Genomic DNA, 17,373 nt, shown 5'->3' with positions numbered 1-17,373 from the left:
AGACAAAGTAAATGGAACTTCACTTTGCCTTTCATAGATGACTCATTCAGCATTATGAACATTAATTCCTGGATTCATGGAAATCTTGAGACTATTGAAATATGAAAAGCTTGGTCAATAGTGATTCTCTGTGTCTTAGTAGAAACTCTATAAATATTTGTTAGTGGATTGGCTCTGCACTTTGGCTATCATATTGTTTACTTGTTAGTAAACATTACTTTTCAATGGTTCAACTTTTCCTCATCCCCCCTCCCATCCCTATTTCTTCAGATGTGTAGTCTAGGGCTTCCTAGTCACTAAGCTTGATTGTGCATGAAAATGTTAGTTCCTGTGGCCTGAGGGTGACTTCAATCCTACTTTTTAGAGCAGGGAATTGAAGTTCATGGCAACTATTTTCTTCAGGGGCTTTAAAACAAGATTTGGAGTCTGGTTTAAATTGAAGGCTAATTCCAGATTGGCGTGAATGTTTGTGCCCTTCCAAAATTCTTATGGTGAAATCCTAATCCTCAAGATGATGTTATTAGGAGGTAGAGAATTTGGGAGATGATTAGGTCACAAAGGCAGAGTCCTGATCAATAGGATTAGTGCCCTTATAAAAGAAACTCCAAAGAGACCCCCTCACCCTTTTACCAGGTGGGGAGTACACTGCAAAAAGTCAACAGTCTGCAACCCGGAAGAGGGTCTTCACCAGAACCTGATCCATGGGCACCCTGACCTCAGATTTCTAGCCTCCACAACTGTAAGATAAATGTTTGTTGTTTATGAGCTACCTAGTCTGTGGCATTTTGTTACAGTAGCCCGAATGGACTAAGCATGGTACCATGACATACACATATTATTTTGGTTTATTAAAAAAAATTGTTCAACCTTCTCTTCTCCATCCTCTTCCTTTTACTTGCCCTTTTCCTTCCAATCCTCTTCCTCTTTCTGAACAATTTAGTCTTAAAGACTCTAGGTGAGCAGATCGAGGCAGGGATCAACATAAAGGAGCCGACTTGCATGAGGTGTCAGAGTTCACGAGGAATAAGGGCATCCACCCAGGGAAAGGGGCCTGGAGGGAGATGTCAGCTCCCAAGTGAAGTGAGGAAGGCCTCCACACAAGGACGGGTCTCTGGCATGGGACTTTGGAGCCCAAAAGAGTAAGGATGCCACGCTTGAGTGAGAGCAACCTGGCATCAGGTGTCGAAGCCAGAAACTGGGCGAGGAGGGCTTCCAAATGGGGTGGGATGGAGGGAGGATGTTAGAGCCTGAGCAAGGTAAGGAAGGTATTACACAAGGGCAATATGTGGGGCGGAGCCTGAGTAGAGCAAGGCGGGCGTCAACCTTGAGAGGAGGCCCAGGCAAGGAGCCAGAGCCTGAGGAGGGTGTCCATGCATGCGGACAGCTCGGTACAGGGTTTCAAGGCCTGAGGCCACTGAGGAGGGAGTCCACAGAGGAAGAAGGCCCAGCATGAGGTGTCAGAGTTCAAGAAGGATAAAGAAGCCATCCATGCAAGAAAGGCCCAGTGCAGGGCGTCAGAGCCCAGGAGAGGTGAACAGATTGTCTGTGCAGGGAAAGTGACCCAGCCTGGTGTAGAAGAGCCTGAGTGAGGAAGGTGCATATACAGTGGGGACGAAGACAGCCCAGTGCAGGGAATCAAAGCCTAAGCATGGGAGTGGGATGGGGGAGGTTCACATGGGTGAGGGGCTGCAGCAGACTGGTCAAATAAACATGAAAAGGGAGAAAACTAAAATGAGTTCTGTGTTGTTTGATAGGAATCAAAAGTATCAATTATACTCATAGATTTATATACTTATAGATGGATGTGGAAAACTAATGCAGTTGTCAATGTAGGTGTGTTTATATACAAGTGCGTATGTAGGTGTGTGTACATATGTATGTGTACTCACATACATATGTATGTGTACACACACTGTATTCCCTACCTATAACCACTGATAAGACCTTGGGGCAGAGACCACCCCACTCCCATCCCTACCCCCAATAGCAATGAGCACACCAAGCACCCAAATCATGGCTTATACATCAGTCTCCAATGAAAGGAACAAGGGCTCCTTGAAGAAATGACTGATTTCAGGGATAGGACTGACAAAGTACAAGATGAGCCTGAGTATCTTGTGCCCCCCAAACAAGGAAATGCTCCAGAAAGATAGGGGCATGTCAAAAACACACTGGCATCAGCTAGAAAGGGCTCCTACCAGCCAAATGTGGGACCATTAGGCATGACAGTAAATAATGGTAGTAAAAATTATAATGCTTTGAATAAAATAGGAAATCATGGATTCAATGAGAGAGATAGATCGATTGATAGATAAAAGTTTTGATGAGAAGTAGGATGAGGAACAACATTTCAAAGTACCTCTCCACTAAATACTTATTACGAAAAGAAAAGTGATAATTTCAGTGGAGAAACCTGGCCGACTATAACTTAATCATGTGATCCAAGTTAATGGCATCAATAATGGGACAGATTGAAATCATGAGCCACTGGAAAGAATGCAATGAGAAGAACAGAGCATCATTTCTATGATATTCCTATTAAAGATGCAAAATCTGAATGTAATCATGACGAAACAACCGACAAATTCAAACTGAGAGGCAATTTATAAAATAAGTGGTCTATAATCTTAAAAAGTGTTAAGGTCATGAAATTCAAAGAAAGGCTGATGGATTATTACAGACTGAGCATGAAAAACACAAGGCAACTAAATGCAATCCAACGTTCTGAACTGTATCCTTTTACAATAAAGGATATTTTTGAGGCAAATGAAGGAACATGAATGGGGTCTGTGGACTTGATATGGATTCGAGGGTAGTACTGTAGGAAGGGTAATGTCCTGATTTTCATGGTTATGCTTTGATTGTTATGTAGGAGAATGTCCTTGTTTGTAAAAAATACACCCCAAAGTATTCGGGAGTGATGGATATCAGGTCAGCTACTTACTGTCTAATGGCTTAGGGGGAAAAGAGTTCTTTGTATTGTACTTGTAATTTTTCTGTAAGTTTGAGATTATTTTTTTAAATGTGTGTGTATATTTTAATACTTACCTCCTCCTGACTCAGAAGTCACCTCAGTGAGGTCTTTCATGACAATCCCTTTAAAACTGCAACCTCTGCTCAGCACTCCCCTTACCCCTATGTTGACTTGTTTTCTTCACTGTACTTATCTTCAAACATTTTATATAATTTACTTATTTGTTCTCTATCTGTGTTGTTACCCCACTACATCCCATTACTAGAATGTATGTTCCTTGAAATCAGGACTCTTTTTGTTCACTGTTATAAACCAGTGTCTAGAACAATAGCTAGTATATAGTGTGTATTTAATAAATATTTATTAAGTTACTGAATATAGTTTGTTGTGCAGAAACAGATTCCATTTTTGCTCTATAAATTGATGACTTCTTTGGTCATCAAAAACCCAGTAGGCATTTCATTCCATTAACGAAATGGTCTGAGTATGTTAAATAAGGTGGGAGATTAAGGGTCCTTAGAACTCAAATAATTTCCTCATCCCAGCTTCTAATTAAAAATTAAATTCCAGGGCTTCCCTGGTGGCGCAGTGGTTGAGAATCTGCCTGCTAATGCAGGGGACACGGGTTCGATCCCTGGTCTGGGAAGATCCCACATGCCACGGAGCAGCTAGGCCCGTGAGCCACAATTACTGAGCCTGTGCGTCTGGAGCCTGTGCTCCGCAACAAGAGAGGCCGCGACAGTGAGAGGCCCGCGCACCGCGATGAAGAGTGGCCCCTGCTTGCCACAACTAGAGAAAGCCCTCGCACAGAAACGAAGACCCAACACAGCCATAAATTAAAAAAAAAAAAAAAAAAAAAAGCCCGGAATTGTATTAAAAAAAAAAAAAAAGAAAAACAGTATGTACATTTTAAAAAAAATAATAAAATAAAATAAAATAAAATTCCAGAAGTAAACATATGAGTAGATATCAATAAAGCTATAAAATAGATCTCAAAAGTTTGTAATAAAATTCATTGCCCTATTTCACATATTAACATGTGGTTCATTTAAAATCATTCATATCTTGTACATGGATGGATGAATGGATAAAGAAAATGTGGTATATACATAGAATGGAACATTAGCCTTGAAAAGGAAGGAAATTCTGTTATCTGCAACAACATGCATGAACCTGAAGGACGTTACGCTGAGTGAAATAAGCCAGTCACAGAGGACAAATATTGCACGATTCACTTACAGACAGTGTCTAACATAGTCAAACTCATAGATGCAGAGATCAGAGCACTGGTCACCAGGGGTAGGGGGCAGGGAGAAACGAGGAGTTGCTAATCAACAGGTTTCGAGTTTCAGTTATGCAAGATGAATAAAGTCTAGAGATCTGGTGTACGACATGTGCTTACAGTTAACAGTATTGTATTGCACACTTAAAAATATGTTAAGAGGATTTCCCTGGTGGCGCAGTGGTTGGGAGTCTGCCTGCCAATGCAGGGCACACGGGTTCGAACCCTGGTCTGGGACGATCCCACATGCCGCGGAGCAACTGGGCCCGTGAGCCACAACTACTGAGCCTGCGCTTCTGGAGCCTGTGCTCTGCAACAAGAGAGGCCGCGATGGTGAGGGGCCCGCGCACCGCGATGAAGAGTGGCCTCCGCTTGCCGCAACTGGAGAGGGCCCTCGCGCAGAGACGAGGACCCAACACAGCCATAAATAAATTAATTAATTAAAAATCCCAGACTTAAAAAAAAAAAAAAAAGTTAAGAGAGTAGATCTCATGTTAAGAGTTCTTACAATAATAAAATAAAACTAAAAATGTTAAAAAAAAATAATACATACTTGCTTATATTCAGATTTTTGTCACACAGTTGTTGATATATACTACTTCCTGAATATTAATTATTTCTTAGTAGTCTACAGACCAGTCTTCATTAAATCAAAATTTTGCCTTTTTAATATTTATGGATTTCACTTGTATTGAAATAGCTGTTGTGTATTATAGTGAGTCTCAGAAATTTAGCAGCATTATGCATATTTAAGCCTATTTTGAGTAAAGTTGTTCTAAAAATTGTCACTTAATTACAAATTAACATCAATAATTTATGGCAACTTTAAACCTTATTGGTAAGTAGATATGTATTTTTTTTTTTTAGATATGTATTTTTAATTCACTTTTTCAAATATCGGTGACATTGTGAAACATCTGCAATTCCCCCCTATCATATAACTCTAACAAAATAGAGATTTGACTTTTTATGCCCTGGAAATAGACATCTTAGTTTAGAAATAGGGCTACTTGTTGACAACATCGCCTATCTACAAGGCAATTCTGAAATCAGGGCAATGCAATAGTTTCTTGTGTAACGAAATATTTTTTCCCAGTAGTACTTAGTGTCTACCTTTTTGCTTTTTTGGTGTTAAGTTCCATTTTTGGTTCCAGAAATGCTCATAAACTAGTATAATAATCACAACAATTGCACATGGTAGCTGAAGAACAATTTTCAATATTATGTAATTCATATTATAATTGAATATGTAAGACTAGATATAGCATCAGTCAAGTGTGCTGTCAATTCTTTACATTACTCTACAGTTTTAGATATTACCTTAAGAGATAGCACAAATTGCAATAAAGGTGATGGCAATAAAATTTAAAATATTTTGTAAAATCTTACAGGGCACAATAATTTATCACATGCAAACCCACTGCAACACTTGATATGTAAAATTCATGATTCATTACCAAATCTAAGTACTGCATTAAGAATTATATTAAAAATCCAAATGTTATCACCTCAGCAGTTTTGCCCAATTAAAATTATTTTTTTTAAATAAATTTATTTATTTATTTATTTATGGCTGCATTGGGTCTTTGTTGCTGCACGCGGGCTTTCCCTAGTTGCATTGATCGGGGGCTACTCTTCGTTGCGGTGCACAGGCTTCTTATTGCAGTGGCTTCTCTTGTTGCGGAGCACGGGCTCTAGGCGCGCGGGCTTCAGTAGTTGTGGCTCGCGGGCTCTAGAGCGCAGGCTCAGTAGTTGTGGCGCACGGGCTTAGGTACTCCGCGGCATGTGGGATCTTCCCGGACCAGGGCTCGAACCCGTGTCCCCTGCATTGGCAGGCAGATTCTTAACCGCCACGAGGGCAGTCCGAGCCCAATTAAAATTAATTTTAAAAACTATCAAAAAGTTTTAATGAATCAAGAAACATTGTCTAATTTGACATACTGTCAACATATATTAAATGAAAATCTTGATCATAACATAATTAGTGACATTTCTAAAATGAAAGGAAGAATAACAATTATTATGCGATAAATATATAATAATTTATTAGTTTCACATTCCTTTACTATATACTATCCAAATATCACTGGTTCATCAACAAAAGGCCAGACATGCCAACCATAATTAAAATCAGTCATCCTTTACGTTTTCTAACTTGGAGTTATATAACAATAGCACAGCTCTTCATTTAAAAATTTTTGTCATTATAAATGAAGTTTTTTCAATGTAGGGAGATAAAAGATATTTTATTTAACAATGTTAGCTTAATTTGTAACATGCAAACATTCAGGAATATAGTATATGAGTCCCCACAAATGCTAGGTCTGATTTATTAAAAGTCATTATATAAATGTATAAAGTATTGTTTCATTCCCAAGGAATTGAGGATTTATATCTTATTTACCTGCCTCATTTACAGTTTATCAGCTGTTCTAGTTTGTGATGCTGAAAAGAGATGACTCCCCATATTAAAGAACCCCACTGAAGATTACAAAACAAAGGCAAAATGCAATAATAGGATAATAATAGAAATTGGTTACTCATTAAGATTTTGACATCTGTATTGTTTTATTTCCTGTCCTACAGAGACAGTATACTTCTTGGTGCTTTATTATAAACTAATAAGTGTAACCTATAGATACTAATAGAATTATTCCATATATTATATCACGTCAGACCTTATTATTACGAGCTTAAAAGATTCTAACAGAACTATTAGAAAAAAGATTTATTATAAGTGTTCTATTAAAATCTTAGGGATGTAAATCTAATAATTAGAGTTATATATAGACAATGCTTAGTCCCATTAAATATTTAAATAAATTGGTGATGAAAATGACAGCTTTGATCTTGACCCAGGTGTTTTTGAGACTCCCTGTTTCTAAAGTGTACCAACATTCCTAAATGTGAATAATTCCAGACTCTTAGATAATAAAAACATATTTGAGACAGACTTTATTATTAAAATATATGTATATATTGTTTTATTGCCGCATCTCTTTCTTCCCCAGAGTATCTCTTCTATATCAAGTAAATTTTCTATGGCTTCCTGGCAATGTATATATTCCCTATTTTGAAGACTTCCCTGTTAGGTGAACCCTGCCTTCTGAATAATACAGGCAGTTTCAAATCAGTGTACAGAAGCTCCTCAACAAGATGTTTCCACTAGAGATGAATGGGGAAGAATGGAAAGGATGGCTGGAGGGAAGGTTCAAGAAAAAGGGAGACCTAGCAGTTGATGGAGGATTTTAGAAAATACAAAGGTAGCTGCGATCTGGAGAAATTTAGGGAAAGAGAAGAGGTGTGTAAAGGGTGTTTTATGAAGTGTGTCATGTGCCTTGCTATTTAAACTTACCTCCTTCACTTTATAGCCTTAAAGTGAGTTTGATTTGTAGGTTGTAGTTTTTCTAATATCATTGAAAAGAAATACTTATCTATTGAGGCAACATTTTTTTCAAATCATCTGCTATCTGCAATCATCTCTATGCACAAGTTGTGCGTGGGAATGTGTGGAGAGGGCAGAGGGCTTAGGACGAAGCCCCGGGAAACTGCCGCCCCTGCAGTCAGGTAGTGAAGAGGCCGTGAAAGGGGCAACGGAGGGAGAGGAGAAGGAGCGACCACGTGGATCCTGCAAATCAAGAAAGATGGTGTTTGGAGCACAGAGTGAGTGGTCATGCTGCTGAGAGCTGAGACGGAGGCCGAAAACTGACCCTTGGGTTTGGCAGCATGACAAGTAACACAGACAAGGACACTTCTGGACGGCCGATGGGAATGAAAGCCAGATATAAGTGGGCTGAAGAGAGAAATGGAGAGGGAAACGATGACAGCCATCTGCATAGCAAAGGCTTTCAAGAAGGTTTGCCAGGAAAGGGAGCCTAGACAACGTGTCTGCTGGAAGGAGGCTTGAGGGAGGAAGAGGAACTCTTTCCTACGAGCAAGCAGAGAAAAGCAGGAAAGATGGGTGTGGGTGAGGCAAGGGCTCACGCTCGACCTTGGTAGGAAGAGCGTGGTTTCCTGAAATGAGGTCAAGGATTGAGACAGAGGGCGAGCAGGTGGGTTAGGTTACTGATTCTTTTTTTTTTTTTTTTTTTAATTTTTTTATTTTTTTATGGCTGTGTTGGGTCTTCCTTTCTGTGCGAGGGCTTTCTCTAGTTGCGGCAGCGGGGGCCACTCTTCATCGCGGTGCGCGGGCCTCTCACTATCGCGGCCTCTCTTGTTGCGGGGCACAGGCTCCAGACGCGCAGGCTCAGTAGTTGTGACTCACGGGCCCAGTTGCTCCGCGGCATGTGGGATCTTCCCAGACCAGGGCTCGAACCCATGTCCCCTGCATTGGCAGGCGGACTCTCAACCACTGCGCCACCAGGGAAGCCCAGGTTACTGATTCTTAAACTTAGCTGCACATGGATAATTAATAAGAACCTGCTGTATAAAAAAAGAAAATAAAATTCGAAAATTCAAAAAAAAAACCCACTTAGCTGCATGTTGGAGTCATATGGCAAGTTTCAAATAGTCCTTTTGTGTAGAATCTACCCCCAGAGATTCTGATATAATCAGTATGGGGTGAAGACAGGGGATTATGCGTTTCCACATCTGCCCAGCTGATGCTAATAGCAGCAAATTTTGAGAACCACCAGGTAAGATTTTTGAGGATAGAGAAGGTATTAGGCATCAACCACTTGCTGAAGTCCAGACTACCTGCTAGGTGGAGAACAAAAGAGATAGGAATCATTTCTTACTTTCGAGGAACCTACAAATCCATAAGCTGTTCCGATATCTTCTGCTCAGGAAATATGAAAATAATTTAGGAATATTAGCAATTTTAAACATATTAAAGAAAGCAAGGTACAAACCATATTCAATTATGCAGAATAAGGGAATAAGAGATCAGTTTTAGAGACAATGGTTCAGGGAAAGCTCGTTATAGGAGAGTAGTGACCTACATTCCAAAGAAGTGAAGGGCAAAAACCGAAAGATGTTTAAAGGATAAAAGAAGTAATTTCAGATAAAAGAAGTAATGTGAATAAAAGCAGGTGATCAAGGAAAGTATGGTGAAAACATACTTCTGGGTAACTGAGGGGACAGGGATGGGAGAGAGAATTTTCACTATGCACCTTTTTTTTTTTAAGCCTTTTAAACTGTTGAAACATGTAAACATTTAACCTTTCAAAAATAGATAGATAATTTCTATCTAAAAAGATCAATCTGGATTGAAAGACAAGAATAGTAAAAAGTGAGGGTCATGAAACATGGAAGAGCCAGTTGATAAAGGTATTAGAAGTGCTACAGTATCCACAGGAATATAGTCTGTTTTCTCTATCATTTCTCTTGAGGAAACAGGGTAATCGTTTAACTACATAAGGTCTAACATCATTGTAGTGAAATGAGGCTTGGCAGGCACAAAGTAAAAAGCTAATGTGGAGCTCTGTGTCTGCTGAGCTGATCTAATCTTTCTACTGATAGAAGATGTAAAATCAGATGAAATGTTTCTTATTGCTGTTCATTAGGAAAAAGATATTTTTGTGTTTCTTTGTTTTAAAGTACTTTGTAGCCCTTAAGTCATTAATTACTTTAAAGAGATATTCAGGTTCTTTCATGTGGCCTCTTTTGCTGAAGAGCCGATAGGGAAAAAGGTTTCGTTTTCTTCAATTCTCTTTTCATGATTCACAATTATATTGTAAAACAACTTTTCATTAATGCGTGATGTTTAAGTGCCTTAAACAATTTAGAGAAAAGCTGTGTTCAAGGGCATAACAACACTGAGTATTGACAGCAAATTGAAATTATAAATTATTGAAAACAAGCTAAGTCACAGTTAATGTTGCCTGTTGCCTCTCAGTATGGTACTAAATTTACTTATGTTTTTGAATAGGTGCCGAAGTAAAGCAAACACACAAACTTGATATATTAAAGATAAGGCATGAAACAGTAAAATGGGTAATATTCTGTATTATGAAGTTATCATTTCTTTACTCAGGTATCTTTTAATGGAAAATTTTGGTGTGTTTATTTGCTTTATTTTAAATAAGATAATTTAGAAAAATTTTCACTTTTGGAAAGTAAAAGTAAATATTCATATGAAATATTGCCAGTATTCATTCTTCATGCTAATAATGTTATGATGCTTTAGAGCTGAAAAAATACCTCACATAGCTCATGCAATCTTTATAATAACCACGTTACCATTCCCATTTTGCCCAAGAGAAGCGTAGTATTCACAGAGGTTGATTTGACCAATGTCTCTTGGCTGGGAAATATCAGTGTCAAATCCACATTGCCTGAATTCAATTTTCCTCTTTTTTTCTACTCCTGCCTCATTGCTCCTTATCTTTTGTGGTCCACATTGGTACGCTGTGAACTCTTGTACAAATTCCCCGCATGTTATTTTAGTATAGCCAAAGCAAAACATAATTAACAACAAAAACATTTATATAGATAAACTTGTCTGTTAAAGACAGCTGAGCACAACATCAAACAATAAAGTATCCTTTACGTGGTGAAACCAGAATGGCTGAGAAGCCATCCTGGTCCGTTCAAATCAGATATTGGGGTTGCCCTTTATAAAATAACATTTTTAAGGGCAAACCATGATGCAAAACATAGTTTTAGCCCCTGAAAAAATGGGGGCCACAAATGCATTGGACTTGAACTTTTCATGACTACAAAGTTTACAATTTTTTTCCCTCCCTACATGAAGATACCATTTGTAGCAGTTTCATCACCTTCAAAAAAAAAATTGGGGGGACTCCCCTAGCGGTCCAGTGGTTAAGACTCTGTGCTTCTACTGCAGGGGGCACTGGTTCCATCCCTGGTTCCGGAACTAAGATTCCACATGCCCTGCAGCAGGGCAAAAAAAAAAAAAAAATTGTTTTTTGAACTTTGCCTGAAATTTTCAGAACAAATACCCAGTTGCAACAATCATCAATGTTTTGCCATGTTTATCTCTCCTGCATTAAAAAAAAAATTCTTATTTTGGTTGGAACATTTTAAAGCAAATTCCAAACATTTTTTCATCTTTCCCCTAAATATTTCAGTGTGCACCTTTACAAATAATAAAATAAGGGACAAATAATAAAAATAAAGGACATTTCTTTACAAATAATAAAATAAGGGACATTTCTTTACATTACTAAATGCTATTATTTTATCTAATAACATTAACAATAATTCCTTAATATTACCTAATGCTAAGTTCATATTCAAATTTCCCCACTTATCTAAACTTAAAAAAAAAATCCACAAAAAACTAAGGACAGAACATCAGCTTCCAAAGAAGGTTCACACACATTATTGGGTTATACTGTCTCTTAATTCTTTTTTAAAATCTTTCAATCTAAAACAGCGTTCTTCTCTTTCTCTCAGTCTCTCCCTCTCTCTTCCCCTTCCTCTCTTCTCAGGGCTATTTCCTTTTTGGGCAAACCAGGTCAATTTGCCCATTCTACATGTGGCTAATAATGCTCCCTTGCATTGTCTGTATGGTGTCCTTTGATTTCCAGTGGCTAAGAAGTTAGTTCTAAAGACTTGAATAGATATGAAATGAACTACACAGCCCCATCTATAAAATATTCTTTTAAAAAGATTATTCCATGTAAACTTAGAAATATTATTACTTTCAATCTTCAGTGGAATATATTATAAAGAAAGAAAAATAGTTTTACCATAGAGTTATGACCTTTAAGTGATTCATGTGAAGGTTGCATAATGGGATTTTTTCTAATTCTCTTATTTCTTCTGTATTTATTAGCCAGAAATCTTTTGTTTAGAAGAATTTTTCCTCATCAATTAGTTCAGTATAAACTGAAATATAATTCGTTGCAGAGAGACAAGATGAATGTTCACTTCTTCCTCTTTAATTATCAATCTTCAGAGTAGTGAGTTGGTGTTGTGGACACTTCCAATGGCATCCAATGGATTTTCTTTTCTCTCTGTTTCTCTCTCTCCTTCCTCCTCCTACCCCTTCCTTTCTCCCTCCCCCTCTCCTCTCCCCTGTCCTCTTTCCTCCTCTCTTTTCTCTTCAATTTGAACTCATTGCTTTTTCTAAATTCAATGTGTTGGACTTAAACTTAGAGGCATTATTTCGATATTCAAATTACCCCATTTTGGCCACTGGGAGAATCTTCAAACTTTTTTCTGCGTCCTTTTTGCAAGACTCCACAACCTTTGATAGTGTCACTTTCTGGGACAGTATAATATCATAAGCTCATCATGAACATTTTCTGCCCCATCCCTGGAGTCAGCCATTTCTCCATAGATTCCATTTAGTAGGAAATGATATTTAGAGACCAGGATCTTGCCACTAGGAGTATTTACTGATAGTAGCCTGTCATTGCTTCTAAGGCTTTTCCTTGGACAGAGCTAAGAAACACGTTTTTTTAAGAGGAGGGGAAAATTCGTATGTTCTCACTGATATTTCTGTTCAAATATAAAATTACAGGGTCTTAACATTTTTTATTTTATATTCATATCTCTTTTTCTTATGCTAAATTATTGATACTTAAGAAAATTAACATACTTAATAATTTGCTTTATCCTATTATATACATGTAATAGTTAAGAAAATAACAATACTGATATTATTACCAACATTGACTACTGAATGAAGTATAAGACTTCTTGGTTTTTTGTTTTTTGTTTTTTTTTTTTGTCCTTATAGTATATTCCACTGAAGATTGAGAGTAATACTATTTCTAAGTTTACTTGGAACAATTTCTTTCCTCTGTTAGAATAAATCCGGTTGCATTTATTCAATTTGCTTTTAGTATTTACAGATTGCTTATTAAACTTTTGTTTTTTTAATTATATAAAAACACTTACAACACACCAAAGTGAAAACTATAAAACAAGAAGTTTTACTTCCATCCCTGTCCTCTCTATCCTTCCTCTGACTATAATAATTTTTATTAATTTTTGGTTTATCAATCCACTATTATTTCTTTCTGTAAATATGAGCAAATATACAACTTATACAAAACATAACATGTTAGAGAACCTATTCTGTACTTATTTCTTTCACTTAATAATATATTCTGAAGATCACCATCTATCAATGTATATATATCATTCCCTTTTACAGCCCCATCTTGCTTCATTATGTTGATGGCCATAGTTTATTTAATAAGTTCTCTATTAATGATTATCTGGGTTATTTCCAATCTTTTGCTATTACAAATACTGCCACAATAAGTAACCTGTGCATAAGTTCCTTTGTATTTTTGCAAAGCACAATCTTTTTAAAAGTAGGGAACAATGAAAACAAGGATTCTTTATTAGGGAATGTTTGCCGAAACTTCTCCTTCTATTGTATAGTATTAGCAAATGAATCCAGCATCCTAATAATAATAGATTACACACATATAGGTCTCTCCGCCTTCACTCTTTTGTGTCTGTAAACTAGGTGATTAGTTAGGGAAGGCGAACTGCTGTAATAAACAAAAAAACTGTGGTGACTTAACACAGTCAAAGTATTGGTCTGGTGTTCCTGGTTGGTGGGTGGCTTTTGTGTGATTGATCTTGAGGCTCTAACCTCCTATCTTACTTTGGCGTCTCCTGCTTTGTGTGCAACTCTCAAATAGAGAAAAAGAGGGTGGAGAAGACACAGTTACTTTTTAAAAGCCTTGATGTGAAAATGACACATGCCACTTCCACACACCTTGACAAGTACCCATCACGTGGCCACCCCTCCCTGCAACGTAGCAGGAGTTCTGGTGGAATGTTCAGGAAGAAAAAATGGTTTTGGTGAAGTGAGTCAATATCGGTCTTTCAGAGCTCTGGTTATCGGCTTCATATTCTTCAATATATTTGTTCTAATGTTTATACACAAATCTGTAGCCCAGATAAATAAAGATCATGTCAGTGAAAAGGCGCTGTGTCCCACTTGCAAAATAGCCTTTGGATGTATGTGAAGCAAATGGAACGAAGGAGCCTATGACAGGTGTAATCTTATAAATGTCTGTATTTTTACATGAGCTATCATTCAAGGCAAAGTTTCAGCACCTAGGAGTGCCTTGAGGAGATTTGACCACTCCCAAAATATGCAGTCTGAATAAAAATGTGATGCTTTGTAAATGCAGTTTCAAGTCACATCCCCCAGTCTTTGAGGCAATCAGATTGCCACAGGCAACCAACAGTAGAGCCTCAATATTTCAGATCCTATTCATTGAGAATTTGTCATTGGAAATGGAATTGAACTATAGTTTAAATCATTCATAAAGAATGTTTGTAAACCAACTTAATAGAGAACACAAAGTATAGAAATTTTCTAATATATATTTTAAAAGTTCTTGAGCTTTGATACATTTACAAATAAATAATGCTATTACAAATTCTTTTTTAAAGTAAATCTACTAGTATTTGTTCTCGGCAAAACTATTTCCTGGTCACTTGGAGTATTATATATCCATATGTAAAAGTATTATAAATTTTCTATATGTTTATTTTTATATGTATCATATGTGTATTTATCTTCAAGTGCTCTATAATTCATAATACTCATTAATTTGAAAAAATCCTTTCTGTAAAATTAGCAAAGTTTTACTACATTACAAAATCAGTGATGTGAAACAGGTTCTACATTATAATAATATACAGTAACACTTTTTCCTCTCCTTACAGATTTTTGTAAAATTCCTGAATTGTCAGCTTAGTTGGGAGAAGAAAATGACTTGTTTCATTTTTGAGAATTAAGACGAGTACACTGTTTTAATTTTAAAACAGGAAATGAAAATCTAAACAAAGAGCCAGCGTGTAAATTTCCATATACTGTGGTGAAATATGATAAATTACCTGGCCAGCTCTTGCCTAGACTTGTTGGACTAATCTGTTAATGGAGAAAGAGTTTGTCTCAGCCTGTTTCCTGCTGAGATTCTGAGCAGTAGAGAAGGCTTATTGAAGAAATTAATGACTATTTCACGATACATCAGGACACTAGAAGGCAATGAAAACAGTATTCATCTACAAACACTGATGTCTTAAAAGTTGTTCAGTTAGAGATTGTATCTATTTCGTTTAAGACAGAGAAGATCACAGGTGTGTATGGTCATGGGCACCAATCAAATCCTCTTCCGAGAAGGTTTTTAACTCGGAAGTACGAAGCTATAGAAAGAGCATAGGGAACTTACATCAGGTCCTTTTATCCCTGAATGTCCCCCTAAGTCTATTTCTTTATCTTTTAAAATGAAGATAAGCCATGATCATGTCTACCTCAGACATTTTTAGGTGGGAATTTGACCTCTAGGTCAAATTCCATAGAAAACTCATAAAGCGCCTTGTAAATGTACAGAATCATTAGGAAGCATTTTGAGCAATTGATCTTGCTTAATATCATGTCTCAAGTATCCTAAACCTAGTGACTCATTAATCATGTTCTGAAAGCCTTATCTACTCCTATAAGCAAAAGCATTGCTCTTTCTGTCTCTGCCTGGGTCCAGACGGTATGAAATCTCGATGAGAATAATTCTATAGCAAACTGGGAAAAACTCCTTAAAGCAGTTACAATAGTTAACAAGATGATTTTCAGATAGATTGTTAGCTGGATTAGTTAGCTTTCACCAGGTTATTCTGTGCTAAAACATAATTCCAAACAACCACTCCCACTCCTACATACACACACAAACATACGTACCACGCACACAAAATGAAGTTGGGAAAGTCTAAGGGTGTGGAAAAACCTTCAGATTCTTCTCTGAGCTATGTCCATCCAATTGAGAGGACTAGGGAGTCACATTTATCTGTACAAGGTTTTAACAATAGGTGTGATGACCACAACTTTTATATGGTTTTGGCCCTGGGGCCAAAGTCTGCAGAGGGGTGTGAAGTATAAATTGCATGGTTTTAGACTCTTGCCTTTTTTTTTTGTGGTTCTCCCTTTCCTCCTCAGGATGAAGGTGGTATTTGGATTCCCACTAGTACTAAGGTAGGAATGTGGAATTTCAAACTTACAGAATTTAGCCAATGGGCTTTTCTCGTTGCCTTATAACATTGGGCATAAATGATTTACTTAATAACCAAGAGTTTTGATAAAACGAGATTTAGTCTCCGAAGTTGTGGCAACATCATCATCTTTGGTAAACAGAAGAGAGTAGTAGAGATCAAACAGATTATTCTTTACCTGGAGCAAACAATACACATGTGATGAACATCATCTTGTCAGATGTTGTAACTACAGGAGTTTTCTAGTTTAGTATGGAATCATTATGTCTACTGACACTACGTTTTACTTCTCTGGATCTTTTTCTTCGGCTGCTCTTCAGCTTTCAATTGTATTCACTCTTTTCCTTGGTATTGTCATCTGTGGTGTCAAATTAATTAAAGGATGAGGTTATTAGATTGAGGTGGCTCTAATGCTATGGCAGCCTAAAATCTAAGCCTGTAAATGCCTCGGGGTTATGAAATCAAAACCTAAAGACAACCAATTGCTTTAAGCTATAGCCAGTCAAATTATTTCCTTTCTTTGCTTCCAGACCTTCGCTACAGAAGTCTCCACCGCCGCCCCCCCCCACCACCAACCCGGCTCCTGTTGGCAGAAAGCTCCTAACCACTTCCAACTTGGCACTGCCTGATTCCAATTGATTTTTGCTCAAATAAACTCTTAAAACTTTTAAATATGCCTCACTTTATCTTTCAACAGTTCTGACATCATCACCTAATGTTTTTGTTGGGAATTCTTCTTGGGATATATCTTTGAAACTTCTTCTTTCAGAAGCTCCTGCCCTTATTGCCAACATGCTTACTAGAAAATTCCACTTGAATTCCCCAAATGTCAACTTAAATATTTCATAACCTTCCTGACTTTCCTCTTTTTTCTCTCCTCTGCCCATCCATGTCTACCCTTTTGGCATCCCCATGTCTATAGATGCTACTTCATATCTTAGACCGCCAACCTAAAAACCTGAGTATCTTCTTTCACGCCCTCTCTCATTTATCCATGTCCACTTCCTATACCTTCGTAAATGTCACACCTAGCTACTAAATCTTATTGAGTCTTCCTTCAAGATGTTTTACATCCTTGTCTTGGTTTCAGTGTTATACTGGTTTTAGGGTTTATACCTAAATGACATACATCAGCTTTACCAGCCTTCTAACAAAAATTTTCCCTTTTGTCATTTGCCTTGTACCCCATGCG

The sequence above is a fragment of the Balaenoptera borealis genome (assembly GCF_965194805.1).
Source record: "Balaenoptera borealis genome assembly, chromosome: 4".
Lineage (NCBI taxonomy): Eukaryota > Metazoa > Chordata > Mammalia > Artiodactyla > Balaenopteridae > Balaenoptera > Balaenoptera borealis.
Note: the sequence above shows the minus strand (reverse complement) of the source record.